A 22,382-nucleotide genomic window follows, 5' to 3' on the forward strand; every position below is an offset into this window, starting at 1 on the left:
CAAATCCATGCCCAAAGCTATTTCCTCCGTAGATCTCAAGCTAACAAAACTCAGGGAACAACTGAAGCATACATAGGAAACACTGAATAAGGACTGCTTTAATCCACAACTAATTGAGGAGGAAACGCTCCAACTTATTCAATTAGAAAAATGGGAGAGAGTACAAGAGCAGGTCTTCAGACAAAAATCCAGGGCAACCTGGATCGCATATGGAGACTCAAATTCTAAGTATTTTCATGCAACTTAAAGGCTAGATAGTAAAAGAATATAATATCATCTATCTTCAATGAAGTCAACATGAGACTAATAGACCCACCTTTGATACAAAAAGGAATTCTTGGGGTTCATTCAAAAACTGTTGGGGGAAGCAGCTCCAGTTTTGCCTGGACTTGATGTGAGTATAGCCAGAAATGGCCCCTGTCTAACACTGGCTCAGCAACAACAGATGCTTCTACCAGTAACTAGAAAGAAGATCATACAGGCTGTACAAGACCTACCTCTAGACAAAGCATCTGGTATAGATGTATACCCAGCTGAGATCTTTAAGGAGTTCTGGCCACTTATTGGAGAGGAAGTAATCAATGCAGTGCAAGAATTCTTTATAACTAGGAAACAACTAAAAGAAGTATATGCTACTACTGTTACACTAGTACCAAAGACTTCAAATCCATCATTTGTCAAGGAATATAGACCAATTGCTTGTTGTACAACCCTCTACAAATTCATAGCAAAGATCTTGACAGGAAGACTGAAACCAGTTGTAGATTATATAGTAGGGGCATCACAATCAGCTTTCGCTAAAGGGAGGAACATTCTAGACAATGTGATCATAGCACATGAATTACTGAAAGGGTATTCTCAAAAATCATCATCTCCCATATTCTTGATCAAAGTGGATATCAGGAAAACATAAGATTTTATGTAATGGAGCTTCTTGGAAGGATTACTATTGGAGTTTGGGTTTTCTACTAGACTGGTCAAGCTCATTATGGAGTGTGTAAGTACTGTAAGTTATTCCCTTCTAACTAATGGGGTGTTGACTCCCAGATTTAATGAAAAGTAAAGGCTGAGGCAAGGTGATCTTATGTCACCTTATCTCTTTATGTTATTAATGGAGTACCTAAATAGAGCTTTGAAGCAATTGAAGCTTAATCCAGACTTCAATTACCATCCAAAGTGTGCAAAAATGGAGATTGTGCATATCTACTGTGCAAATGACTTGTTGTTGTGCTGCATGGCAGATCCTATCTTAATACAACTCATGATGGAATGCTTTGACAAGTTCTCTGAAGCATCAAGCCTCAAAGCCAACATGGAAAAAAGTTCAATTTATTTTGCAGGGGTCTCTACTCAAGTAGAAAAGCAAATCCTATCATAGTACCACTTCACACTAGGTATTATCCCTTTCAAATACTTAAGAGTACCCTATCCACAAGAAAACTTACTATAGGTGAATGTTTTCCCCTAGTGGATAAGATAGTGGCCAGAGTTAAAAGCTGGACTTTCAGATGGCTCTCATATGCAGGAAGAGTACAACTCAGTAAGAGTGTACTCTTTGAAATGTAAACCTACTGGGCACAAGGGTTCCTGCTTCCCGAAAAGGTTCTGAGCATGGTGATAGCAATATGCAGGAACTTCTTGTGGCATGGGACTGAAGACAATAGCAGGAGAAATCCTGTTGCATGGGATACAGTTTACCAGCCCAAATCTACAGGAGGTTTGAATGTTATAAACATATTCATGTGGAACAAAACAGCTATAAGCAAGCTACTATCGGCTATAACTCAGAAGAAAGACAAGTTGTGGGTACTGTGGGTGCATACACATTATATAAAGACCAAGGATCTAGACAGTATATCTACTCCAAAACAAGCCTCATGGTCAGTAAGGAAAGTGTTTGATGCTCGAAATTGGTTAACAACTAGAGTTGCAGAGTTGAATTCATATGCCTCTAATGATAGATTTATAATAAAGAAAGTATATACTTCTAGTATGCCACAATACCAAAAGGTGTTATGGAGGTCCTTGGTAATGAGCAGAGGACTAATTCCTAGACACTTCTTCATACTTCGGATGGCAGTTCAGAAACGACTTGCAACAACTGACAGGTTACTCAGCTAGGGAATTCAAGAACCATGTGCATGTGTCTTATGCTTTGCAGGAATAGTTGAGACATATAGCCACTTATTCTTTGAATATTCATACTCTAAAGACATCTGAGGAAATTATTGAATTGGATGAACATCAATAGGTAATTACATTAATGGGAAGAGGAAGTAGTATGACTATCTCAGAGAAGAAAGATCAGACAATCAATTGGAGACATCATGAGGTTCCTATTTGCAGCAGCAATGTATCACATTTGGGTAGAAAGAAACAACAGAAGGTTCCTACAAACTACTTGAGATAGCAGTGATCGAATCAGAGAAATGATACTACAAGTGCACATTGCAGGACAAAGACAAAACAAATGGAAACAAGTACCAGAAAGACTAGATATGTCACGACCCAAATTCCAATAGGTCGTGACGGCGCCCAACACCGTTATCAGGTAAGCCAACCCTAATTAACTAGTGAGTCCTTATTATTTTACCAGAACATCCCATGGTTTTTCTTAATAGTTAAGCTTTTAAACAGTCGATAATTAACAAGTTTGTAATAACGAAAATACATCCCAAAATAATAGTCGACAGTGTGTGCCAGGAACTAGTGTCACAAGTACTAGGGCAACTAGTAGAATGTACAAAATATCACTATCATACTGCTTAAAACAGAATAGACAGTACATAACAATAACAAAAGAAGAGAACTCTGGTATGCTGGTGAACAACTCAGAAGGGGGCAGTTCATCGTGAGATCTCGATCAGGAATCAGGAACGAGCGCCGGAGGGGTAACTAGATGCACCAGCCTCAGATCTTGTATAGTTAAGTATAGAAGCGTAGTACGAGTACATAAACAATATGTACCCAGTAAGTATCCAGTCTAACCTCGAAGAAGTAGTGGCAAGCGGTTGACTTGACACTTATTAAGGCCAATATAAATAATATTTAAGGACTACGCTAAGCATGGATAGCATGAATACAATGACAAATCTCGGAATCAAGGAGAACTATATATCAATTTCAGTCATGTCATATAATAATTTGCATTTCAAGCATTTAAACAGAGTAAATAATGGATGAATTCCACATAAATAACATACGCACATTATGCCGAGGTCGTACGGCCTGGTCCCACATAATAATAACTATACACTGTCAGAAGGTCGAATGGCGCGAACCATAGATACATCTATTTCTACCGAGGTGATCGGCCTGATCCACAAATAGCAATTATTATCAAGAAGGCACATAAAGGCGCATTTATAGTCAAATAAATTCATACACGTTCTCAAGTAAGTACGTACATTCGTTTATATTTATTTTCATTCCCTAACATGTCCTAAGTGATCTCAGTAGCAAGAAAAAACATAAGCATTTACAAGTATGGCATGATACAGGTCCTAAACTACCCGGACAATTAGTATGATAGTAGCTACGCATGGACTCTCGTCACCACGTACGTACGTAGCCTCGCACAGACAATCACATACATTTATTTAATTCACTTAGAGGTTTATTTCCCTCTTACGAAGTTAGAAAGGAGACTCACCTTGCTCCAAAGCTTACTTCCAATATCAATAACACGCTCAAACCCTCAATTCAGAGCCGAATCCAAAACTAATCAAACGAGGTAAGAACTAGTCAATACAAGCTCAAGAGTTCATATTCTAACTATTAAAATAATTTCTCAACCCTAAATACAAATTTCCTAAAATCCATCCCCGCGCCCACGTGCTCGGATTCCAAAAATTCTCGAGGGAAGTTATTACCCATAACCTAAGGATCAAGAATATATGATTTTTACTTCATTCCATAATAAATTTCGTGGTAAAATCTTATTTTTATCAAAATCCTAGGTTTTACTTTAAACCCACAATTTTTACTAATTTACAAGGTGTAATCTACTCCTAAACTATGTATTAAACTCACATTATGTAGAAATAACATTCCTCACAATACTAGGCCGAAGTCCCCTCTTTGGAAGCTCCCAAATCACCCAACAATTGAATGAAATGTATCAAAAATGACACATTTCCCGTATAAAATGAAGGCACTGCCTTCTGCGATTTTCGCACCTGCGGTTAGGGGATCGCATCTGCGGTCTCTCACTTCTGCGAGAGAGTGTCCGCATCTGCGGATTTTGCTTGGGCTGGCTGGGGGCCGCATCTGCGGTCTGAGGCCGCTTCTGCAGAAAAGAAACCGCATCTGCGATTCCTGAGCTCCTCCCCTGGGGCCGCACCTGCGAACGGTTGACCACTCCTGCGGTCTCGCACCTACGGCTGGCCAACCGCAGGTGCGGTTATGACAACAACTTATAGCTTCAGCTCTTTCCAATTTTTCTAACTCAACTCGAGCCTTGTCTGATTGATGCTCGGGGCTTGCCCAAACATACCGACAAGTTCGAAATCATAAAACGGACTCGCTCGAACCTTCGAAACACCCGAAACAATGCTAAATCTAAGAATCACCCCCTAAAACCAATTGAATCAAACTTACGAACTTCAAGTTCTTCAATTCACATCCAATGCGATGAAACACACTTATACTACTCGGATTGACACCAAACTTTGTGTGCAAGTCTTAAATGACAATACAGAACTATTTTCTGTCTTGAAATTCCGTTCGGACCTCGATAACAAAAAAACCCGCTCCATACCAAATATTTAAGAACTTCTAAAACCTTCAAGAACCAACTTTTACTATTATGCGCTAAAACGCTCCGGAGTCATCCAAAATTCGATTCGTACATACGCCCAAGTCCGAAATCATCATACAAACCTATTGGAACCGTCAAATCCCGATTCCGAGGTCGTTTACGCAAAACGTTGACCGAAGTCAAACTTGTCCTTTTAAGCCAACCTTAAGGAACTAAGTGTTCCGATTTCAACCCAAACTCTTCCAAAACCCGAACCAACCATCCCCGCAAGTCGTAAATCAGCTAAAGCAAGTATGAGAAGTCTTATTTAGGGGAACGGAGTTCTAGAAAGCAAAACGACAAGTCAGGTCATTACAAGATAGTTACCCTACCTGATTGTGTAATAGAAGTAACTATAACAGTAGTATACACTGATAGCTAATTAGCCTACATTAGCTATTATGGGGAGATAGTCAATAGCTATTCTCTTGGGTATTTTTGTAAGACTTGTCTCTAGAGTCCAAAGAGCAGGTGGTATATATATTTGATACTTGGTTAATAAAATTTAGACTTTAAAAAAACAATGATGATTTTTGTATTCACAAAGAAATTAACTCTTATTTAACAAATATTTGGAAAAAATTAAACTTATATTTTAGTAGTCAGCTTCCTTAAACTTGTAAGTTATTAATTATTTGTTTGTCTTGATATGTCAATAAGATTGGGGCCTAAAGCCAAATTTTAGAGATTTCAATAAAAAGGTATAAAATAAAGGTAGAATAATAAAATCGGCTTAAGAATTTGATAAGTTAATATACAACAACATACCTTGTGAAAACCCTCAAAGTGAGGCCTGGAAAGGTAGAGTGTATGCAATCCTTACCTCTACCTTAAAAGGTAGATAGATTATTTCCGAAAGACTCTCAGATCAAGAGAAATCATGGCAAAAAAAAGGTTGGAAAGGGACAATCAATTCAATGTATTATGAAAATAAAAGTAACGAAAGCGAATAAGTCATGATAAAGTAGTCTAAAAAGGAGCAGTAGCTATCACAGATAAATAAGATAATTGAAGTATAAGAAACAACAGATAGTAGCAAAAATCAAAGGGTAAGAAACTATAGAGCAAGATATGTTGATATATAAGGTGTTGATTGAGAGACTTTTCAATATTGAGAATAAGAATAGTAAAGGAGAGAATGGAAAAGATAAATATATAAATAATAATATGGGCCTGTATTAGTTGCTAGGATATAAATGAGGCAAAAGCTACCCTGCCCATACAAGGAAACAATTCATTAAAAATTATTTCATTCTCTAAGTATTACAATGATCCTCATACTAAAGCTATTGTACTTTCGCTCCAATTTTTTTTTTTAAATTTAAAAGTACACATATTATATTTAATAATATGTATATAATACATCCTTAAAGAAAAAACAGAGCCCCCAAAAGTTTGGCTCCCAAGCGATTGCTTTACTGGCCTTATAGTCGAGCCACCCATATATGTTGTTCTTTAAACTCTTATATCTCACCAATTGAATTTCATTCTCCGCGATGTACTCAAATATTTGTCCGCTTGAAAGCATCTTACAATATATGTATATATATATATATATATATATATATATATATATATATATATATATATATATATATATTCAAACATATATTCTATTGGGCGCCAAACTATTTACCCTTAAATCAGATAACAATTAAATTTGTACGCGGTTTTAAGGATATATGATTGATTCAACACAAATAATCAAGAATATTAAATAAATGAGTTAAAGACAAAATGAATGATCAAACCGGTTGTAATGTTATGGTCTAGCCCGCACCTAGGTTGAACAACAGTTTAGCCCTCAATCGAACCCTTGGTTCTAACACAAATCGAATGAAGAACAAACAGTTAAGTTAGAGCTTTTGCAATAGCTAAAAAGCAGAAAAATGAATTTATATTGCCTTAATTTTCGTGTTACAATATATCTTATGAAAGAAAAACTTCCCCTTTATATAGTAGGGGAGTTTTATCCCTAGTACAAATCTAAAAAAGGTAAAACAAATTTCTTTCTCATTAATTATTGATCTGTAACCGACATCGGGCGAGATCTGTGTCGTGATATCCGGTTAGGTATGGATATCACGACCCTCTATTTATCGTACGTAACCGTTTTTCATATTTTCCGAGGTCTTAAAACTCGTTCTGGGTCCGAGGAGCATTGTTTTATCACACCCGATGATGAACACATCGTTCACCTTACATGATCTCGATACGAAAGGCTCCCAACCTCGATTTCAACCTCGTGCGTCCGCGCCCTTCTTCCGTCTTCTTCACTGAGAAATCGAGGTATGCATTGCCCCCGATTTTACCAGTATACAAGAATATCATTAACCCCCTTCAATATTTGGCTTTTAGTGAAAGGGAACTTGGCGTAACTGGTAGAATTGTCGTCATGTGACCAGGAAGTCATGGGTTCAAGCTGTGGAAACAGCCTCTTACAGAAGCGCAGGGTAAGACTGCGTACATTAAACCATTATGGTCGGCCCTTATGCGCGGGAGCTCAGTGCACCACACTGCCCTTTTAAAAAAAATTATATTGGCTAGTTTGTTATCATCAAAATTAATGTATGAAATTGATCCTATGATATAGATCTAATAAACCCTACAAATATACTAGATCTCTAATGCCACACTTCTCATTTTCATTGTCCATGTAAGTTTTTTTAAATATTAATTAAATATAATTGGTTGATATTTTCCAACAGTAGAAAGTCTTGCCAACCCACTACCCAATTTTGGCATTTCACCAAAAAAACTTTATCTCTTTGCTTTAAGTGCCGCGAAATTAAAGAATTTGTCTTATAGGGGGACCAAGTCCATTGTAGCCCCACCCTTTTTTTTTCTAACTTTTAGTTTTGTACTGCAGCCAACCTGTATATGTAATTAAATTCGAGTTCACTATATGTTAGATATTAAACATTAATGATAGGATGATTTAATTAATTTCCTTCTTTTGCGTTGATTTATTTTATTTACTATTTTCATGCGATGTATGTAAAATAGCAGTTCAGATGAATCTATTGTTGTGACTACTCTTATATTCCTCCATTTTAACTTAGTTATTTTTCTTGACTAACTTATTATAGTAAAAGTAGGGGTGTGATTTTTGTGTACTAGAGAAAATGAGATGGTATGAGTTAATGCTCCAAATTGATACACAAGGTTAAACCTAAATGAGAATATGATATCAATTAATAGAGATTCCCAAAGCATCCAAGTAGAGCAGAAACTATGTTTTATTATTCCAATTTTATCGGATCAGGAAAGAACTATACTTATTGTGAATTAAGATGTGCTTTAATTTCAAGTTGCAAATAGGATTATAATATGAGGATAAAATCCTAGATGTGCCAATTCTTGATACACGAGCTTATACCTAAATTAGAATATGATATTAATAAATGGAGATTCCCTTATAAATATCCAAGTTGAGTTATTATGTTTTATTATTTCTATATTATCGGATGTCTCCCCACGAAAAATTACAATCAGACCTCTTTATAATAATCATCCTTTATAACAACACTTTATTATAACAATCATAATCGTCCTTTATAACATCACTTTCTTATAATAGTCAGGTTTTCTTTGTGTTAATCGAACAAAGGAGCAAGAACAACAAATTGTGTGTACCTTGTTACGCAGCGTAAATTGCTGCAATTACTAACAAGATAATTGCCCCAAATCTACTTTGAATCACTAGGAAACAAAGTTTGTTTCACAAATTAAAGTCCTCTCTCTCTTTTTTACGTGTGTTTTTGGGAGAAGAAGAGAAAAATTTTCACGCACTTGAGAATTCTTCTGCAGGAGAGATATATAGAAAAGGAATAGAGGAAAAAACTACCGATGAAAAACCACCACTGCACGTTCCCACTTCTCACTATAATGTGCGATAGTTTTTTAGGAGATAAAACCTTCGTTAGTAACCTCCTTAAGTTTAATCTCTTCTAAAATGGGTCGGGTCAGTCCACATGGGCGTCCAGCGACCTAAATCTAATATCCAACATCTCCCACTTCGCACAGGTAGACTAGATCCAAACTAGTAACTACCATGAAAACAACACACATAATTCATACTGGCAAATAGTTCGTGCGACCTGCTAGCATTAAGAGCCATAATATTTTTAAACCCTTTAAGGTTGTTTAACAGCTCTATGTAGAAATCCAATCACATGCTGAAGGGATTTACTACTAACATGAGGATCTTATTACTCACAATACCCCAGATATCATTTGCTATTTCGGTAGCTATTTATCTGATCCCTCATCCTCAAAAGAGGTGAACTCGAGTTCATGTTTAACTTTGTATTCATAATTACATGTGATACACTGATGGTAAGTGTAATGTCGACCTATGAATACAAGTTAAATTACTAAATTTTTTTAGTTGTCTTCCCTTTCTACTCGAATCTTACCATTCCAAATCAACTGCTTTCCTGGACAGGCACTGCATTGTCGAATCCCTCATGGCTATTAGTGACATGCTAAAGTAGAAACACTGATTGGCACTTCAAGAGACAGTAAAAGGTTAAAGTGTATTTCAATAAAAGTTAATATAACTTCTTTGGGATCTCACACAATGAAGAAGAAGCAGTGATTCATTCTTCCATTATCCCATGGTCGATAGCACACGCGGTATGAAACACATGTTATGGTGTTCTCACCTTATATTGGTGTGTGTATCTTATTCTTTTAATCATTCAACACCGTACAGATCTTGATCTAGACACCTCCTAATCCGAGTTTCTCACTTTAATAATCCCCAATCTATCTTCTTAGAGAAACTCACATCTAGCTTACAAAACAAGTCATAATCAAATGATGGAATTCGTAAGTCTGACTAGGTTTCAAGACCGACAGTTACAAGTGAAATATGACCTCGCACTATTCAGGGTTCTATAAGGTTTTATCTCTTTACGATTCTCAACGTAAGAGGTGATTACTCGTGTGAGAGAGTCAATCTTGTGACTTGTTTAACACACTTTGTCAACAAATTATCATCACATGCATACTAGATACGAACATAAATTCAAGAGTCATATATTGATGAGTATATTATAATAATCAAGTCATTTTACAATACATAAGCATGGTCATATCCTTCACAGACCTAGAGCCATAACATGCTTCTAAAACAGGTCTCTAGATATTGCTTTTATAGAAGGATCAGCTATCATATTTCACGTAGGAATGTATTGTAAATTTATCTCTCTACTTGCTACCATGTCTCTCGCAAAGTTATGCTTGACGTCAATGTGTTTGGTCTTGCTGTGATACTTAGGATCTTTTGTATATGTAATAGCCGCTTGACTATCACAATATAGAGTCATGGGACCCTAAGAGTTCTTTGTAATATCCAAATGCTCAAAGAATCTCTTCAACCAAATCGCTTCTTGTACTGCAGATGCAGAAGCCACGAACTCAGCTTCCATCGTTGAAAGGGCTGTACAAGTTTGTTTCTTACTTTTTCATGATATAGCACCATCATTAAGTAAGAAGGCATAACCGAATGTTGATTTTCTATCATTCCGGTCACCAACCCAATCAGCATTTGTATATCTTCTTAAGTATAAATCATTTCCACTATAACATATTGAATAAGCTATAGTTCCCTTCAGGTATCTGAAAATTCTCTTTATAGCTTTCTAGTGATCTCTTCCATGATTGGATTGATACCTGCTAACCATACCTACAATATAACAAATGTCTGGGCGAGTACACATCATAGCGTACGTCAAGCTCCCAACAGCACTTGAATATGGAATTCGAGACATGTCTTCCTTTTCGTTTTCAGTCTTGGAACACATTTCAAGGCTTAAATTTTTACCTCTCGCTATAGGAGTATCCATAGATTTGCAACTATTCATGAGAAAATGCTCCAATTTTTCTTTATATAAGTTTCTTGAGATAGACTCAATAACTTTTTGGAACAGTCTCTTTGGATGTTAACTCTAAGGATATAGTTGTCATGCCCCAACCACGGGAGGCACGACCGGCACTCAATCGAATGAACCTAACTGGGCAAGCCTTATCAAACACTTTCTACCCAACTCAATACGATTAAGGAAACCATGCTTTCGTTTATTTAGACAATAGGAAAGTTTGTACGTTCAACATTGATAGTTCATTTTATATCACAACCTTAAACCGTAGTTAAGTTCCAAGATTACATATAGTCACAATTTAGAGAAACAAGAGTTTGAGATACAACCTAGTTCATAGACCCATCCAACACCTGTACATAACTCACACAAACATATACGAAGCCTCTAAGGATACAAAAGACAATTATGACAACACCGGCAACACGACCCCGGCTATACCTCAAAAGTGGAAATCTACAACAAAAGATGTACAACATAACCCCTTGAAGGAGAAAGGGGCTCACCAAGACTTTGAGAGGATGACACTCCGCTACGCGCTATCGGCATATCCGCTATGGAGACACCTACATTCATTTAAAAATGTAGCGCCCCCGGCAAAAGGGACGTTAGTACCATGGAATAGTACTAGTATGTATAACTAAACATCATCTTATTAGAAAGAACTATCATACAAGAATTCAAGGAAATTACAAGAGTCAATTAAAGCTTTAACCGAACACCACATCATCAAATAAAGAGTCATACAACTTTCACATGATTTCCATAACTTTAGTTTGGGGCATTTCTTTCATATGTTCATCATTGTTCTCAATACCACTGCTATCTTGAGCAGAGTCCGATCACGACCCGATCAGCTAGGTTGCCTCATTTGAGACATATACCTCGATCACCATTTCATTTCCCTTTTCCCAAAATTCAATATCAGCACATTACCACCATGTGTGCGGCATAGTGTCCGATCACGGCCCGATCGGTTAGGCCGCCTTACCTAGGCGTTGTTCCTTTCTCATTAATCATCTCATTTGAATCCTTATTTCACATATATCATATCAATTCATTGGCACTTAGGGCCACAATTATCACATCGTTTCCGCTTTCAATGTAAACCTTGCAATTTATGATCATAGGCACATACAAAGCAATTCAAGTTGCAAGCATAGGTAAGATTTCACATAATTAGCATGATAATCTCAGTTTTAAGTCTTGACGTGAAGTCTAAGCAATTTTAACACATAGTTCATATTCTTTGCACATCTTCAAATATCTAGGATAGTACTTTGCATACATTGAGGCACACCTTTCATGTTTACATATCCAACTTCAAAATCATTTCATGTAAAATATCAATCAATACATTAATCAACTTTTCAGTCTTACCACATTTGCACATACGCATACCAACGGAGCTCGATTTCTAATAGGAGGGAGTTTTAGCCATACATACCTTGATAGAGCTTTCTTTAATTTCTTACAAAATTCCGAGACTCTTAGCAACTTCAATCTAGTTTATGAAAATTATAAATTGAACCAAGAATTAGGGACAGGATTAAGATTCTAGCTCATTTAAGTACATTATCAAGCACTAGGTGTGCATTATGATTATAGGACCCTTTTGTGAGAGATTTCTATCACTTTACACCCCAATTGCTATCTTTTTGGTTCACAGCCTCCCCATACCCTATTATCTTTTATGCATGCAAGAAAATTCATTCTTATACCCATGAACCCCTAAGCTAATTACTCATTCTAGTGTGAATTTCGAAGCTAAAGGTTAGGGCTCAAGTTCTTACCTCTTGGGGTGAAAGCCTAGCAAATTTTGCTTGAAAGTCTTCAAAGATTTGGCAAGGATTGAGAGTTAGTTTATCCCTCTAGATCTCCTTTTTTCACTTTATTTGCAGTAAAAATAAATAAAAGAGGTCTAATGGGTGTTTTTAATGGGATGGGGTCGGGTTTAAATGTTAGAAAATAGGAGCCCCGACGAAATCTGCGATTGCGATCGCATAATGGACATGTGGCCCGCGAAATGGACCCGTAAAAATGGTCCCAAAACCTGAACAAACTATCTGAGTGTGCGACAGAAATGCGAGCCGCATACCTATTCTGCGGTTGCATAATGCACCACAGAACTGCTTCTCATAAAAATTCCAAGGGGATTATGCGATGACTATGCGGCCCACATATCAATTATGCGATCGCATAGTTGACATCAAATTATCCGTCACACTGTCTGACTCTACGGCGACTATGCGGTCCTCATATCTATTATGCAGCCGCATAATAGACCACAAAAATGCACTTTTCTGAAAAACATAATTTCTTAACTTTTTAATGCGCAGATCAATCCAAAAGGCCCGAATTATGAATTTCTAACACATGATCCTAACTTGGCGCCACGAGATTCGAGTTTTTAAGTAGAAATTTCACGGGGCCTTACAATAGTCTACCTCACTCATATCTTTCATGTCAAATGATTTTGAAATCCATGACTTGATAGTTTTCAAATACTCCAAATTATTTCCGACCAATAAACTATTGCCCACATAAATAGAAAGAATTACAAATATCCCATTGGACTTCTTCACATACATGCAATGGTCTTCATTGATCATGGTAAAATCATACGAGATCACCTCCTTGTGAAATCTCAAATACCATTTCCTTGAAGATTACTTCAGGCCATAAATAGATCTTCTTAATTTACAGAACTTCTTTTCTTGGCCTTTAACGATGAAGCCTATAGGTTGTTCCATGTAGATTTCTTCATTTAATTCTCCATTGAAAAAAGTTGTCTTCACGTCCATTTGATGTAATTCCAAATCCAAACGTGCAACAATAGCCAAAAGTAAGAGAATTGAGGTAAATTTTACAACTGGTGAAAATGTTTCCTCAAAATCTATTCCAGGTTCTTGAGTAAAGCCTTTTGCCACCAATCGTGCCTTGTATCTTTCTATTGACCCATCTGCTTTGTGTTTAACTTTGAGAACACATTCGTTCCCAATGGCTTTGCGCCCGGGCGGAAAGTCAACTATATCGCAGACATTGTTGGTTTTCATGGACTTTAATTATTCTTTCATTGCTTTCATCCACTCATCTTTTCTAGGGCTCGATAAAGCCTCAATAACAGACTTTGGGTCATCTATTTCTGTGGGAGATACCAAGAAAATATATTCTTCAATCTCATAAGTATGTTTGGGTATACTTTTCCTGGCACTCTTTCGTAGTTGAAATTTAGGTTCGTCAGAAGGATTTTGGGATTAAGAGTTCCCACTCCCACTCGGATCAAGAATAAGATCTAGATCAAATTTGATTATCAACTGTGTCAAAAGACACTTGCTGACTATCTGAGTTCAACATTTCATAAAAAGGCTCTCCATTCTTTACCTCGCCCTTCTTTGGAAAATTATTTTCCAGAAATGTGACATCTTGTGATTCAATCTCAGTAACACTTCCATCCTCTAATTCATCAATGAACACATACCTTTTGGAGTGTTCTGAATATCTTATAAAGATATATTTCTTTCCTTTTGGACATAATTTACCAAACTTGCTAAAATAATTATTTACATATGCAACACAACCCCAAGGTCGTAAATTCATTAAGTTTGGTTTATGACCAGTTCATAGCTCATAAGGAGTGGAAGAATCTGATTTAGAAAGCACTTTGTTCAATATGTAGATTGCAGTCAATAACGCATCTCCTCAAAAGGAGATAGGTAAATTTGGTTGTGCCATCATGGACCTTATCATGTCCAGTAGTATTCTATTCCTCCTTTCTGCTACACCATTTTGTTGAGGTATATATGGAATAGTTAACTGTCTGGTGATGCCCTTTTCATTACACAATTCTTCAAATTCTTTTGATAGATATTCACGCCCTCTATCGGTTCTTAAGGTCTTAATCCTTTTATCTAATTGATTCTTAACTTCATTCAAATAATTCTTAAAGCATTCAAGTGCTTCAAATTTATGACAAATCAAATAGACATAACCAAAGCGTGTGAAATCATCAATGAACGTAATGAAATATAAAGCACCAGACCTAGCCCTCACATTCATTAGACCACAGATATCAGAATGGATTAATTGCAATGGAAAATCATCTCTCTTAGCCTTTCCAAATGGTTTACGTGTAATCTTTCCGGCAAGATAATTTTCACAAGTTGGCATTTCAATTTTAGAGAAAGAACATAAATGCCCTTCCTTAGCCAATCTATTCATTCGATCCTGTCCTATATGACCTAATCTTGCATGCCATGTAATAACATCAACAACATTGTTACTAGAATAACATGCCATAACACAACGGTCAACATAATAGTCATACGTAGAAAGATTACAATCTAACATAATAAAACCATCATAACGATGTCCAAAACCATAAAAAACATTGTCTTGAGTAATTCTAAGACCATTGCGACTAAAGTTCAAATTGAAATCCAAATCTAGAAGAACAGATACAGAGATTAAGTTTCATTGAATCTCTGGAACATATAGGACGTCATGCAACATCAAAGATCGGCCACCACGCATGTCCATTTTGCAAGAGCATATCCCTTTGACTTCAAGCTTTGTATTATTTTCCACATATACATGCTTTGATCTAGGTGTAACTCGACAAGACTCTATAAATGCTTCTTTATCACGGCTCACATGGTCAGTGGACCCTGAGTCTACAATCCACATAGGATAAGATTCAGTTAGTAAAACGGTGCTAGAAACATATATAGCACTTAGAGATGTATTTTGAAATGCTATCTTTTTTGGATCAGTGCACTCACGAGCAAAATGCCTTGGAACTTGACAAATGTAGCCTTCATCTTGCTCTTGTATTTCTTCTTGTAGAACCTTTTTCCTTTATTGTAATTTGGCTTGTTTCTTTTCTTGGAAGATCCATCTCCGATCTCCTTACCATTTCTGTCATCTTTCCAGTTTCTCTTGCGCTTGAAGCTTGATTTCTTTGTACCACTTAATTCTGCCACAAAGGCAGTAGGTACAACTTTAGCAGCACCAAGCCACTCGTCTTCAAGCTCCACATGACGGGAAACATCAGAAAAAAAATTTATGCTATCATTATGGGTCAAATTAACCTTCATATGTTCCCAATTATTGGGAAGAGATCAAATCACTGCCTGAACCTGTTGCTCATCTGAGAGAACATGGCCAGCATTTTTTAGTTGAGCAATCATATTTGACATCACCCTTAGATGTTGCTTGACACTATGATCATGATGCTTTTTGTATGTGTCAAACTTGATTGTCAGCTATCGAAGACGAGTCACAATTGTACCCCCATATGCCTCTCCTATATGTGCCCACTATCACGCCCTCTTTTTTTCCTTTTTGCGGGGAAGTCCGGGTTTCGACATTCATGGGGGAACAACTCATTTCCTTTTGGAAATTGGGTATTTGAAGAGTCGCCACCTAATGGATTAAGGTGCGTTAGGGCACCTAGAGCAATTAACTCATGTAACTAGTTTTACATTACCAGAGATTAGGGCGAGGGCTCGAAATAACCTTGAGGGGAAGGTGTTAGGCACCCCTCGCGGTCCACAACGATGGGTCCCGATCGAACTTAAACTATATGAATTAGTCAATTAACAAGTAATCAGTCTTAGCACATATTTGCAAATAAAGGTAGTTTTCACAATTTAAATACATATATGATCAAAAAAGTTGAGATGGTCCAATGCACATATATGAAAGAAGTTTAGATAATTTAAACACATATAGGAATTGGGAAAGGGAAGTCCTAGTTTATTAGCCTACAGGATCAATCTGTGCAATGCCCGGTAATCCTCCTCAACTAGAGGGGCTACACGTGATATTAGTGTGCATGTCATCATATCCTTTTACTATCCATTACCCTCCCTTAATGGTTATATAAGTGAATTTGATTAACGACCTCTAAGCGTGCTGTTACCCGTCTTTTCCTTGTGGCCCCAGAGGAATTTAGGACCTCTAGACTTAGGCAGTTCTAGACAATCCTAAGGTGTTTAAAGGGGAAAAGTCTAGGCGACAGCAAATAGCACATATGATTGTCAATTAAGAAAGCAGGTAAAAGGCTCATATTTACCTCCACATATACATAGGCAAATAAACAACACGTCTCAAAATAGCTGATTTTGAAGAAGTTCAGAAAGCCTCGAAACATGATATCTAGATGAATGTTACAGATAAAGGATATGCAACATTTGTTTTAAGGGAAGTGGCAGAATCCTAACCAGTTTGACTACTGGTTTTCAAAATATGTTAGACTTAAGCAGTTTATAAACAATCACAACACAGTTTTCAGTTTTATACAAGGACATTAATCACCTAAGGCTTGCCTAGGCGTGGAACTATATGCAATCACAGTTACAAGAGCTATTTAAATAATTTGGAATTATTCTACCTATATGCATGTTGATCTAGGTGATACAGATTATAACAGGTGATTTATACCAGCTTACATCAGAATATGACACCTATGTGTGAGGCCGTTTTTTTAACCTTTTCATGAACAATTATTTATTTAGTCGAAATAGACAGGATCCAAAACAAATGCAAACAGAGTCCTAAGAACAGGATATCATGCACGTAGGGATGACTGTTTTATTAGGCAGGATTTCTGAGTGACAGTACTGATGCAGAACCACGAATTGAGTAGTGATCTATAACATGCAATATATTCAAGCCGTAAACGTGAATACCCTAAAAACAGGATGTCTAGTGCACAGGTTTGGTATGGTTTGAATACAAATAGACACAACAATCTTAGAACATGATTTATAATGCAGATTTGCATAATGTAAAGCCTAGAAACATGATTTCTACCCAGCTTTACCCATAGGATCATATAGCTACCCTCCCCTTTTCACTAGTTACCTCAATATCTGTTTACAAATCATTATTACAGACCAAAATTGAATAAATTACATAAATACAATTTAGATTAAACTATAGGGAGCCTGATGCAGGCCCAAAGCAAACCTGGGAGTACCAGACCTTCAGTAGTCTCAAATGCCAAGGATTTCATAGTCAAATTTGTGTCCAGGTGTGTCAGAGTTCCCTAAGGACCTCAAGGATCCGGGGCAGTGCTCACACCCAAACTTTTCACAATAGGGACTAAATATGTGTAGTGTGGAATGGCCAGCCCCAGTGTGCCAGAGTTCAAAGGAATCTCAAGAGGATCCCAAGACAGTACACACATTGGAGGGGCAGAACTTATTGACTTAGGAGTAAAGTGAGAGTGTTTGACATAGTTTTGAAAGGTTTTTTTGGAAAAAATAATATAGAGATGACTCTATGAGTGAAAAGGTTTTCTGAAATAGGAACCAGTTTGGTGATAAAATAGTTTGAGAAAAGTATTAAAACACTTTCGAAATCAAAACACAAATCACAGAACAACCAGATTCAAAACACTTGGCAAACAGATTCCACATAGGGATAGAGGGGTTGGGGACACATAGAATACACATCAGCGTATAGGGAAACACATAAATAGCAAAATGCACAGAATTCTCAAGAGCTTTATAGAATTAATAGGTTAGTCATGACAGTGGGTAGTTGAGACACATAGCAAGGGTATAGAAAAACCATGTTGAAAGTAGGGGGTATTGAAAGAATCACGCACATAATTAGAATTAATCGAAGCCCCAAGAGATTAAGTATAATCTCATCAGTAAAGAAGAGAGGCAGAATTTAAACAGACATGCTAGACAAACATCACATAAGCATTTATAATTTAGACATGCTGACTACATATTGAACAAACAAGATTTAGACATGCTAGATAAAGCAGTAAACAAGTAATTATAGTTTAGACATGCTAGTTACATATTGAGCAAGACAGTACTTTAAACATGCTAAGCAAAGAAGTAAACGGGAAAACATATTGGATTCATGGTTAATGGAATAATGTAGTAATGAAACACATAGAGTTTGAGGTTTCAAAACTTAATCAGAGACATACCAGTTAGGGAAAGAGAACACAGAGTGTAAAGTAGGATCAAATTTTAGGAGCGGAGTAGAATAAGGTAAAAGAAATCAACACTCAGCAATTAAGGAAATCGCAGGATCAATTACACACAAAATCAGCATAGTCTTCCCTTAATTGAGGATAACTACTCAACGGTTAAAGGACATGAGTCATTTAAGGAAAGAAATCAAACCAGACCTAAGTAAAGAGGTAAACAAATTGAGTCTAATTAAGGAAATAATCGGGAAGAATCAGTAACATTACAGGCAATTAATTAAGGTAAGAAGAATAATTAAAATCGTAAACAAGGGAATAAATCAAGAATCAGCACATAAGTTTTAACCGAACAAATCAGTAAATCAAAATTCAAAATAATACTGATTTAAAGGGGGGGAATATCAGTTTTCATAAATAGACAAACAGGCTAAATAAAATTTCATAAACACACAGATATTAGCCGAGAGATCGACTCAGAAACCCTAATAGAGATGAACTACGGTAAAAAGTCACAAGATACTGAATTAGACTAGGGAGAAATCATGAAAGTCAAAGCACAGAACGAAACAATGCAATGAGTAACACGGAAAAACCCAAAAATGAAGCAAAAGTATAAGAAAATTGGGGCTTTAGCATAAATAGACTAGGGTCCAAACAATCTTAGCGGAAATAAATCAATAACACTTAAGAACAGACAATTAACATTCGAAAATCAGAAAATCTTTAGAGAACACGACTTAGGGTAAACCTATTTTTAGGAAAAACGAAAAATCAATTGAAAAGCCAGGAATCTTTCAAGGAAACATGTGAAATACAATCAATCGGTCTCAGATCTATACAGATCTGAGAAGATCAAAGGTAAAAATTAGGGTTTTTAGAAGTATAACAGAGTTGAGGCCATAGACATAGGAAACCATGGATTTAAGACGAAAATGAGAAAAATCTTACTCAAGGTCGAGCCAAACGGCCTGAAATAGGCAAGAAAACCCAAAGGTGTAAAGCAGACTTGCCCTGGTCCCTTGAGAATCTCCTCAAAGATCTAGGATATGGAGATACCATAGCATATAGGAGGTCGTTAGAGGCCTGAGATGGTGAAGAACCACCATAGAACGACAGTAGGCTAGTGACCGGGGGGAGGGGGAATTAGGGTTTCTGTTAGAGAGCGTTTGAGAGACGAAGAGAGGAGTGACGATAGGGAAAGGGGGAAATGGTTAGGGTTGGGGGGTCTTTTGGTTTAATTAAGGTAGGGGAATCCTGGACCGTTGACCAAAAATGATCAACGGCCAGGATTGGCCAAGGGGTTTGGGTCGGGCAAGTAGGAAATTGGGTCTAAGGGTTTGGGCTAATTTTATAAGGGGTATTGGGCTGGTTAATTTTAGGCTAAAATTCAAATAAAAGAGGTTGTTTATTAAATACCTAGAGTAATTGAATAAAATTAATTTGTAAAATAATTAACTAATTACAAAAATTATTTTATGCATGGAAATATTTTATAAATAATTATTTAGTATTTTAAAATACAATGGACTAATTTCTGGTAAAAAATGATGCAAAATGTATGCATGGACTATAATTGCAAAGTTATTGCAATCATAGCCAAAAGATGCCAATTTGGCTATTTATGAAATAATTTGGACTTAATAGGACCATAAATAGTGATGCAATTTTGTAACTATTTATTAAAAGTAAAATACTAGGCAAAATTAATTAAAAATGTAGAAATTGTGAAAAAAAAATATCAATTGATGTTAATGCATGATTTTAAAGGCATATATGCATTTTAAAACTATTTTAGAAAAAAATTGGGTACCAACACCCACATGGCTTGAGCAGTAGGATATTGCTCACGTTCGTGGATGATATCATTAGCAACTGAACTTACAATAATTCCACGTGTAGTGAAATCTTTCTTTTTCCAAATATTTGTAAGTTTTCAGATCCCTCATGTGTTGGGCAGTGTTACCCTCCTCTTGGTGACTCATAGCATGGTTAATACTTTTAAGAGCATCTTGCTCTTCGAGTACATACCACAACTTACGATTCCAGATGTCGTAATTTTTACCATTCAGTTTGTCACCCTTGTTCAAGTTAGCAATGATGCTTTTCGATGTCATGTCTATTATTAGAGGCAATATTACAAGTTTAACTCATCAATATATACTTCAATTAATTTATGCATGTAGTTACACACTCAAGTAAATTAATTCTACATTTAGTATAGAATCGAAAGGTCACTACGCTTCCATTCATCATCTATATCTAAATATTTTAATTAATACTAAAATCACTTCTTAGTGTATACTTTATTTCAAGTCTCAATGCATTACAAAATAAAATAATAAATAATATATGTAACTGGTGAGACAAACAACATAATTTAAATTTCATTAAGATAAAACACATAATAACAGTATACATGTTTGATAGGACATACATGTACCAATCGAACACTAACTCTTACACATATACGCTAAAAGGTGCACTAGGCCAAATATCATGATAAATCGCAGTTAAAATTTCACCTGCAAGGCTCTCGAAGAGAGTCCGCTAAAATAGCTAATGCTTCCCAATCATTAATTTCAATGTAATTAGCCAATTCAACTCTTTTTAACCTAAAAAGGTGTACATGTTCTGGAATAAAAGTATTAGAGCTCATTTTAAGTTCCTTGAACTCCCTAAATTCCTTTTTTCCCTCCCTTCGTTCAGCTCTCTGATCCCTTAACTCATTTTGCCTCGCCATTGGGACATTCATGAAGACTTCATACTCCGAGTCTGAATCATTATAGAAATAAGTCCTGTGACGATGTATCCTTTTGCGTTGTCCCTTTCCTTGACTTCGAAAACTCCCACTTGGAGTAATTCGACTTGTCCACATTCAGCCATATCTGAAATAGGATCAAGGAAACAATAAGAATAGCTACAACCATTCAATGTGATAACATATGTCACAATATCTCGTAGAAGTATATCAATATAAGGGATTAAGGCTAAACTACTTTTCTATATTAAGGAGACAACGAGTTCTATTAAGGACAAATCTCTTGTACACATGATCAAGGTCACAGAGAAATAGATAGCTTCAGTTTAGATCTCTACAAATAGTGTTGTTTAAATTGAAAGCTAAAGCACAATATATATTACCAACAATCTCTCGTTCAGTCTTAATTGGCCAAAGAATTTCAAGAAAACTTTATGTACAATATTCATGTCTGCCTTTAGATTTGTTTCTCAACATATTTTTCTTTTTTTTTGCATAACACAAAGCCATAAGTCATAAACACCAACTAATATGATGGCACAGTGCAAGCAATATCAACTGCATTTTTCTTATCAACAATTGAACCAAAAGATATTAGATAAGTCATAATCGTACAGAAAGTTCCTCTTCTTATTGCATCATAAACTCCTTCTTTTTAAACATGTCTACATAAAAAAATGATGCATCCTCTTCTAGGTTTATCTTTGTGCAATTAACTAAGAGAGGAACTCTCAAGCAAATTACGGAACACAACTGCGGGCAAAAGTATTATTGACTACTACAGTAAACATGTACAACAAGAAGATAATATAGCATGCCATATTTTTAATCTATTTTGGAATGGGTCAATAGTTCCTCTTAATAGTCAATATTCCAATGTATAAAGGACTACTACAAAACTCCTACTTTTCTTTATCCAAAAATTTGAAGCATTAGAGAATTTGAATCTTTTAGTACATTAAGGACTTGTTATCGTACAAATCG

The sequence above is a fragment of the Nicotiana tabacum genome, chromosome 11 (genome assembly GCF_000715075.1).
Source record: "Nicotiana tabacum cultivar K326 chromosome 11, ASM71507v2, whole genome shotgun sequence".
In the NCBI taxonomy this organism is placed as follows: Eukaryota; Viridiplantae; Streptophyta; class Magnoliopsida; order Solanales; family Solanaceae; genus Nicotiana; species Nicotiana tabacum.